Genomic DNA, 8,902 nt, shown 5'->3' on the forward strand with positions numbered 1-8,902 from the left:
AGTCATCTGGGTCCAGGTCGAAGAACGCATTTTGTTTTGAAAATGAACAAATTCCCTAGCCATTTGCATATACAGTAGGTAGTATAGTGGTGCCCTTCTAGGGGCTAATGCAACTGAAACTGCAAATATTCAAGATACTAGGTATTAAAAAAAGAAACCTGCTCTAACTTACTGTGTGCCAATATGCATGTGAGGAAGTGCAGCATACTGGGAGATGAAACAAGAGCAGGGGCAACTCACAGGGGCTGTAGTTAAATATTACAAAAACAAGGCTACAGTACCAAGATAGGATAAGTACAAAGAGGAATATGTGATAAAAATCTCTTTAAAAGCAGATTGTCTTTAGCTAATGAAACCTGTTTAAATGATTTTAGGACCAAGGGAACACGTCTGGTGGTGATGAGGCACACATGAAAGTGGTCCACTGCGGAAAGAGGAGGACTCCCCCAGGACCCCAGCACCAGCAAGGCTTCCCTGGGACACTGGACTGCAAAGAGAAAGCATGGCAAAGAAAAAGGATGGGTGCTCCTCAGAAATGTGTAACACAAAACGCTCCTCTTCAACAAGGCTTTAGCTACCAAGCACTGGCAACCCATGCCTGATGCTTGTTGCCCATCAGGCACACACAGCTCTTCATGCCTCTGTGCTAAATCACATCCTGGGCAGCATCGGCAGGACACAGGAGGGGCAGAAGTGCTCCCTCCTGGCCAAAATCCCAGGGGTCTACTGCCAACCTGACCTCAGCCCAGCAGGTACTGCGTCACCATCAGCACCAAGATGTTCCCTCTCCACCTCAGGCACATCCACCCCACTGCCAAGCATGACCATGATGAGCACAGGCATAACCGAGCTGCTGGGCACGGAGCCTGAGTTTCCTTTAGCCGGGAGGTGCCCAGACCCCCGGCACGCTTTGCCAGCCCCCTTTGAAGCCTATGCTCCAGCAGCACCTGGTTTTGCAGCCCGCTCTGGACTCCAAGTGCCCTGGGTGGTGCAGCAGGAAGGGTAATGCTGCGCTCTGGCTGCACGTGGAGATGCCCCGCGTAGGAGATGAAGGGCTGCAGATGATTAGAGAAGCACAGGCAGGGGCGATGAACAGCCATTTGGCCTGCGGTGAGCCTGTGAAATGAGCACAGTTTGTATTACAAAGACACCAGGGAGCAGCAGGAAGGCTGCAGTAGGTGGGAGGGAGTATCTGCCTGTGTCAGGGGCCACTTCATTTTTCACCTGCTAGATGGCTTTTCTATTACATCTCCAGCCTGGCATGGAAATTACGCCTGTTCTCTGCCTCCGGTTCAATGCCAAATTGGAGGAAATATATGGCTGCCCTACTTCCACGCACTTTTCTGCCAGGAGATGTGAACATCAGTTACAAAACTGCTTGGCACTGCCAGCACCTGGTGGGAGCGGTACCCTCCGGTGCTCAGCATAATGCTGATGTTTGGGGCCAGACTCATCTCTGCGCCATCGGCATCGAGAGCATCTGTGCTCCTGAAGACACCCCGCGGTACGCAAACGAGAAATAACGCCATGATTGCCCTCTCCTTTGCCCGTAACGACAGACTTCTAAGTCATGAGAGCTTTCAGATGACTGAGAAACCCACATCGAGGGCAGTGGCCGGGCAGGGAGCTGCTCTTCCAGCAACCCCAGGACCGCAGTGCACGGGCCATGCACAAAACGGGAGGCACGAAATTCGTGTGCCTGACCCAGCTCCTGCCCTTGTAGAAGGAGGCTGCTTTTGCACCTGCAGAAAGCTACTGATGCCAGCAAAGTCCCTCGTGTGACCTCCAGTGACAGAGTGACCTCAGAGGAAGGTTTGGTCTCCGATGCTTCCCCACCAAGAAGAGCACGTACACGTGTGCATACAGCCTGCGTGCTGCCCGTGCATGCGTGCACCGCTGGGTAGTAAAAGCCTGTGCCCTTGGACCATACGTTGCTGTTTTGCAGCCTGACCAGCCAACGCAAAAATAACAAAATGGGGTGTTTTCTGCCAGCAAAGCTCCTATTTGGTTTCCTTCTGGGCTCGGTGTTTGAATTAGGTGGAAGCAGAGCTACCCCGGGTCTGGATGCTTAGCTGCTAAATGCTGTTTCACTGCCAGGAGTAATGGTCGTGGTTCAAAGCACTCTTTGAAGCCTCCTGTTCTGCCCTTGCTGGTGGAGGAACGGTTCTGGGTCTCTCCAGTAGGTCTCAGTCCCCGTCATGGCCAGTGCTGTAATTAGAGGTGTAATTAGAGCCCCAAGGAAACAGCCTCGCTCCGCTCCTCCCCAGATGCAGACTCATCTCCCCAGGGTGCAGATGGGGGAGGACTCGTGTGATGGGGAGGGAGGGCTGGGTGTCTTCATCCTGAGAATTAGGCAGAAGTGCTTACGGCAGGCAGAAACGTAGAGTCATTACTAGTCTAGGTCCACTACAGCAACTCCTACCTATTCTCCCTCCGCATTCATCAGATTGACACAGGCTGTCTTAAGGCCGGTACGTGGCAAATACCTGCTTTATCTCCTGAGCCCAGTCTCTCCAACACCAGTGTGGCGGCTGGATTGTGCTCTTCATGTAGAGTGCTGCGGGACCAGACCAGCTCTGCGTGTGGCCAGGGAGGTGACATGAGTGGAGGGCAGCACCAGGCATGCTTTCACGTCCTTTGCCATCCGCTTTTTACTAAAACATTCCGTTATTACTCACCATGTGGCCAAAGCCTCGGTGTAGCTTTGGGGAGAAGCCTGGCCATGGAAAATTCAGGCAACAGGGTCCCAGGGCTGCTCCTGTTTTCCCCAGGGTATATTGGGAATAACTCTGTTTACAAATCCAGGTTTGTTCCTGCATGACCAAGAGCTGGGTCTGGCCTTGCCCTCCGTTGCTCCATGGGGCAGAAAGCAGCACTGTTTATTTGCCCTTTTGCAGAAAATACGCTCCAGAAAAAGGCAGCCTCTCCCTTCCCCCATGCTGACTCACCTTCAAAGCCAAACCCTGGGCTTTTTTCCACCACAAGGCTGCGGAGAGCTGACAGCTTGAAAACTCGAGGAAGTTTGCTGCTCATTTTGGGGATTTTGAAGTCTTGTTTCAGTCCAGTGGGCTGACAGAGATGCTCAGGTATCGCTTACTTGGGATCCATTTATCTACAAAGGCAATCAAGCTATTCCCACCAGCTGCCGCGTGAAGGCCAAGGGGACTGGAGATACATATGCGGGACCTGCTCTTTGATTAGTCTGGTTTGTACATCAAGGTTTTATTAGCTTTTACTGCCCTACTGACTGCTGCCTGCAATTGCTTCACGCTAGCCTCCTCGCTAATAGCTCCTCTGCACTCTCTGCTTCCCTTCCTGCTGAGTTTATGTGAGCCTCTTTATTGTCAGCCCTGGCGAGATGATCAAATCTGGCATCTGTTGCCGGACATTTCAGGTTTATTAAATCCGTTAGAAAATCTTTAACTCTCTGAAATGTGCACAGGGCCGGGTAATTGTGGGGAAGCAGCAGGGCCCCGTGCACTCGAGGCTTTTGCTGGGTGAGTACTCCACAGCCACATGTGTGTGACCACGGCCTTGGAGATGCCCTCCAGATAGGCATGCCCGCCCTCCCAGGTTTTCGTGTCTTACCTAATGCCTGTGTCTCCTTTTAAGGGGCATTTTTCAATAAACAACTCCTGTATTATTCATTATCCCAGAGCCTTTTGAAAGGCCAAGATTAGGAGAGGACTAGCTTGTCAGAGTTTCTTCTTCTCACCTTTTTCCAATGACAGGCAGCTCTTGGTCTGCTGTTCGTGAGCTCTGGGGACCCCAGGAGGTTCCTTACTTTCTCCTGTTGGTCTCATACTGAGCTTTTCTCTTACCTGCCTGCACTCAGGTTGTTGCTGTCTGCTGAGCTGTGGGGGCTCTCAGCTCTCCTCCATAGGATCAGTCTCCTCACCACCAAACTTCAGCAGCTCAGCTGGATACTTAAAACAAGGCAACATAAATACCTCCAACATGTGCCTGTTGCAGATCTTGGTCCTTTTTTTCCGCAGCCACATTCAAAAAAGTGAGGTGCTTTCCATAGAGGTGCTTTCTAAAGTGAGAAGGAAACATTTTTCCTCCCCTTTCCCCACTAAGCAACTAAAACCTGAAAGAACTGGAAAATTCTGCTCCCCAGAAAATTCTCAGCATTTCCAAAAATCTGCTACCAAGCCAAAAAGCTGGGTGAAACTTCTCATGCTAGGAAATGTGCGTGCTCCAAAAAGTTGTGAGGATGTGGAAATGAGAGATAGTCAGGGAAAGTGCTTTAAACTTCACACGGAGTGGTCACTCTTGGCAGTTTAGAGAATAACCCTGGGAAATAAGCTATTATGCTTGATGACAGCAGCAATAATTAAATGCCAGGGCTGGTCATTACAAGAGTTAACCACTGATTAATTAGTCTGTTTATATTAAAAAATAGGGTTGGCTTCACTAACTAATAAATTGCCTGTGTACAGCTGTTACCAAAAAGATCACTTGTTAGATAATTACTTAAGTCATTTTTAAATTGTTTTAATTAAGTTTCAGTAATTGGACTCCCCCCAATTTATTTTCCTTTTTTTCTGGAGTGGAGAAGAAACGAACCGACACCGCCTATGTGCATGTAATAGGAGGCAGTGGAAGTATGATGGGAAATCTATAGGAAAACAAACACCTATTGTGATCCCTTTGTCCTCCCAAAGGCTTGTAGGAATCTAGAGAAAATTAGATTTTAATGTTATTTTATTTACTTTGCCTCGCAGGGACTGAGCTTCTGCCTCACTCCACTTGGTGCATTCATAATCAGGACAGAGATGCTCAAGTCGGTAAACCCGTGCGTGCTCCTCCAGTCTCTTACATGTGGTACGTGCCCGTGCTGTGGGGGTCAGCTCACGGCTTCGCTGTGCCAGATCCTCTCTGCAAACTTGCCTCTTGCCTTTTTCTGCCTGGTCTTCGTGACTGCTCGTCCCACGCTGGCCCCAAGCCTGGTGGAGGTGAGGGCAGGGGCAGCCATGCCCAAGGCAAGAGGGGAAATGGGACAGGCGCTGATGGGGACAGCAACAGGGAGGGCTGCCTTCCCCAAAACAGCCCCCCGGCATTGCCATGTATCAGGTAAAGCAAGCGCTGGCACTACAGGCAAGTTCTTTTCTTCCTGGAAATCCAGGCACAGGGGGCTTGCTGTAAAGGGTCTTTGTAATATGTTGCTGTTCTCTGTGTTACCGTCATTACTGCAGAGCCTGCTCTTAAAGAAAACTCTTGGGCATCATCACGCCAGGCCCCTGCATTGTCTCCCCTCTCCGTGAGGTCACTTTGTTAATGACTTCGTTGAGCCATACCTCTGCGTGGCTCAATTTGCCATTTTCTACCACACTATTGCAGTGACACGGAGCTCAGCTCTGGGACAGAGCCACCCAGGCGCGACACCACATCTTGCTGAAATGCAGCTCTTTGGCAGCTCGCTGGCCAAAGTGCAACCTTCAACGTATTTGCTCACACCAAGGCTGCAACTCGAGGCTGCAGAGCCAGAAAGGCAGTAGAGTAATGCAATCAGAAAAGCAGGAGCTATCACATTCTGTTATCGCGGAAGGAGTTACCTACCCGCACCACACCTAAAAGGCAAACAAACGCGTGCACCTCCCGTGCCCAGTGCACAAACAAATCCACCCTATTCATAAACGTGCACTGAAAGCATCCTCTGATAAAAGAACGCTCAATTTATAGCTGTAACCTACCGATGTGGCTCTGCAAATATTGGTTCTCACAACCATTTTTCTTTCATCTTAACAAAATGTGATTGCTTTTTAATTGAGAAACGGTCTCACTGGGGAACGGCCAAACCGCAGCTGTAACCACCAGGGATGTCGGAATACTCCCTGCAGTCAGCAGTGGTGTGAGAAGTGCAAACTCTGAGAAACCTCACACATTGGTAGCATTGTCTTCCTCATCCTTTGAGCAGGACAGAAAGAATAGGATAGGGGAAAAGTTGGCTACCCAGTGCCTACATACCCAATGGCTGCATCCCGCTGTGAGTCACGCTGATGCTGCAGGTGGGGACGAGCACCTTGCTGTCGCATGGAGCACAGTGCCACCACGCAGCATTTCTCCTCCTTCTGCACGTTGCCTTGCGAATGCTCGTTCTTGACATTGCTGTTTCCCAAGCCTTTTCCTGACACCCTGCAGACACAGGACCTCACGCTGAAGCAGTCTAGACAAATCTGTGAAGACTTTGGGAAGCGCTTGGGTGCTACCACAAAACGTTACGCAGAGAAGTTAATCTGGAAATTGCAGCCCATTTCCTCCACGGCGCAGTTTGAATCACGGCTTGTAAATAAGGCATGAGACACGCTCTGAATAATGAGGAGAAATGATGAAAAGTATGAAATAGCTGATCATGAGATCACCATTTATTTTGGACAGGGAATGTAGGAGAGGTTTCCAGGGAAAAATTAGTATGCAAGTACATAGGTTCAAGATGCAAGATTGTGTCATAATCCATATGGAAATGGAAATCAAATGGATATTGCCCAGACAACCCTAAGTCTAACCATTCTTATACTCCAAGAGTTTAACTTGGTCGTTTTAAAAGCCTCTTACACTCAAAGGATCAAGGCCTCACTTTGTTAATCACTGGTATGGAAATGCTCCCAGTGCGGAAAAGGAATCCAGTGACCAATAAAACAGCATTTCATGTTTTTGTTATTTTATTGAAGTTTGAATTGCCTGTGTATTGAAGTGTGGGGTTTCATCCGTTTCTTTACTTAATAGAAAAACAGCTTTGCTGAGCAAGAAAGAAAAAAAAATCCCAGGAAAAAAAAAAAGAGTCACATAAAAACTGTTCTTTGCTTTTGGTGTATTCAGCACTTTTCCTGAGTAAAGTTCACAGAACACTCGCATGAATACAGCATTTTTTTCTGTTTAATTAGATTGAGCTCGGAGAGAGGGAAAACCAAATAAATCTTTAAGTGGGGGCAGGGAGGGATGGGAGAAAATATGTGAAGTAAAAATGAGAAATAGGTAAGACTCTCCCTGAAATTTCCTAAGGTAGGGTGTTCTGTAACGTTGGGTTATTTCCCCGGCCATGCAGATTAAAGGCAGAAGGTGCCCGATCTCGTTTCTGACACAGCTCATAGGATTTCATCCAGCTGGTCCTACTTTACACCACACCTTGAAGTGGTGAACTCACCGTGGATGAGCTCTGCTCCAGTTGTCCAGAGCTGGTGGGATGGGACGGATCCTGGGGCAGGCAGCAGGATTTCTGTGCCTTCCCAGCGGCTTGGATCCATTTCACGTCACCACCAGAGGATCCTTGTTTCACTCCTTCCTCAGCAGTGAATTTAGAAAAGGCAAATTCCTTTCTGTTGGTGGAAGCTCCGGGTCCCCGTGGCAGGCTTGGGGTTGCCCATTAAGGATACCCGCAGATTTCAGTGCCGTGCTGGGAAAGATCTGACGGGTGCCGGACTCAATCCCTTGGTGCTGGAGGCCCCATCCCAGCTGCAGACAGGCCAGCTACCCATGTCTTTACATGCACTTGAGGTGGCGTTGGCAAAGCTGGCTCAGGTATACCTTTTGCTCCTCTAGGCTAGCAGTGAGAAGGAGCAGCCTGCTGCGAGTAGCCTTTCTCTGTGTGGTCTCACAGCTTGCCCTCGCCCAGCAGGCACATCAGGGAGAGCCGGAGAGCGGCAGCCCACGGCGCAGTCTGTAGGCTGGGTGCTAAGTCATCCTCCCTCCCGTGTTTCTGTTTTGCCGATCCTATTTCAGGGCTGTTGACTTGTGCAGGAAGTTAACCACAGAGTCAACATGAGAGCTGGTGGAAAGAAACGTTCGCATCAGTGTGCTCCTTTGTAGGGCTGAGAAAGGTGATAAAGACTCTAGCGACAGCAAGAATTGCAGCAGTGTTGGCAAACCCTGCCAGTCAGCTGTCAGCTTTGGCCCTGAGGGAGCAAGGGTGACAGTGCCACTCGCTTGAGTGCTCTGCACCTTTTAGTTACTGCCTGGGAATGAGCTGGTAGCTCTTGCAACCTGGCGTCCTCATTGCAATGATCAGAAGCTGCCCGTGTGCAGGTCGTGTTGGTAATCCCGGGAGAGAAATCAGAAACTCAGCTGGAATGAAAACTGCTCTCATTCGCAAGGGCAGGTCCTCCGGAGAGGGATGGAAGAACACCGGCCGCACGCTGTGATCTGACACAGCTAGCACCACTGCTGCCCTTGCTGGACGTGAGCCGGGGTGGAGGAGCAAGTCAGGCTGCGGGCTTGCTAATCCAGTGCCTCTCAAAAGCACTATAAAAACAGGCTGGGAGATACGTTATTTACAAATGAGTTATTATTTTTAACACCAGGGAGAAAAGAAGTGCAGAAGGCTGTGGCAGCACTCTTCACACTTGTTCATTTACCCAGGCTTCCCCCGGGGAGCCCCGCAGCCAACACAGGCTAGTAGGAAAGGTTTGCAGAAGGAGAGCCAGTTTACACAACTCGCTTATGGAAAGAAGGGCTTTCGGGGCACTCTGCAGCACGAAACGTGTTGTTCTTCAGCACGGGGCGAGCTATCTCAGGCAAATGCTACCTATTCAACAAGGAGATGAAGAGGAGCAGATGGAAAGATGAATTTCCTTTTCGAGGATCCAAGAGAGTGGGCTGATGCTGTGGCAAGCGGAGATGAAGGCTGAGTTGGAGAGTGAGGATCTGGCTGCAGATCTAAAATTTGTCGGGTGGAGGGGGAGAGAAGTGCTGGCCCAAATGTTTGCAGAGAAGCCGTAGGATGAAGAAAACCGCAGGTACTCTTAGCGTCGCTCTGACCTTCAGCACAGTAACACCTGCCTTCCCTCTGCGTGTTTCTGTAGCCAAGGTGCCTGTGCCCTATATCACCAGCGATGGGAGCACCCCAGCCCATCCCATGGTAGGAGGATTACTTACTGACCACGGCGGTCCAGCTGTCAGAATG

At 49.9% G+C, this 8,902-nt stretch overlaps 1 long non-coding RNA gene across 1 annotated transcript; it reads left to right on the forward strand.

Annotated features, from left to right (window-relative positions):
- Positions 1-287: 287 nt before the first annotated feature.
- LOC121067070 lies at positions 288-8,680 on the forward strand. The gene is made up of 2 exons (XR_005818086.1): positions 288-3,205; positions 4,728-8,680. It is a non-coding gene; the product is annotated as an uncharacterized LOC121067070 (long non-coding RNA).
- Positions 8,681-8,902: the final 222 nt, after the last annotated feature.

The sequence above is a fragment of the Cygnus olor genome, chromosome 3 (assembly GCF_009769625.2).
Source record: "Cygnus olor isolate bCygOlo1 chromosome 3, bCygOlo1.pri.v2, whole genome shotgun sequence".
NCBI lineage: Eukaryota > Metazoa > Chordata > Aves > Anseriformes > Anatidae > Cygnus > Cygnus olor.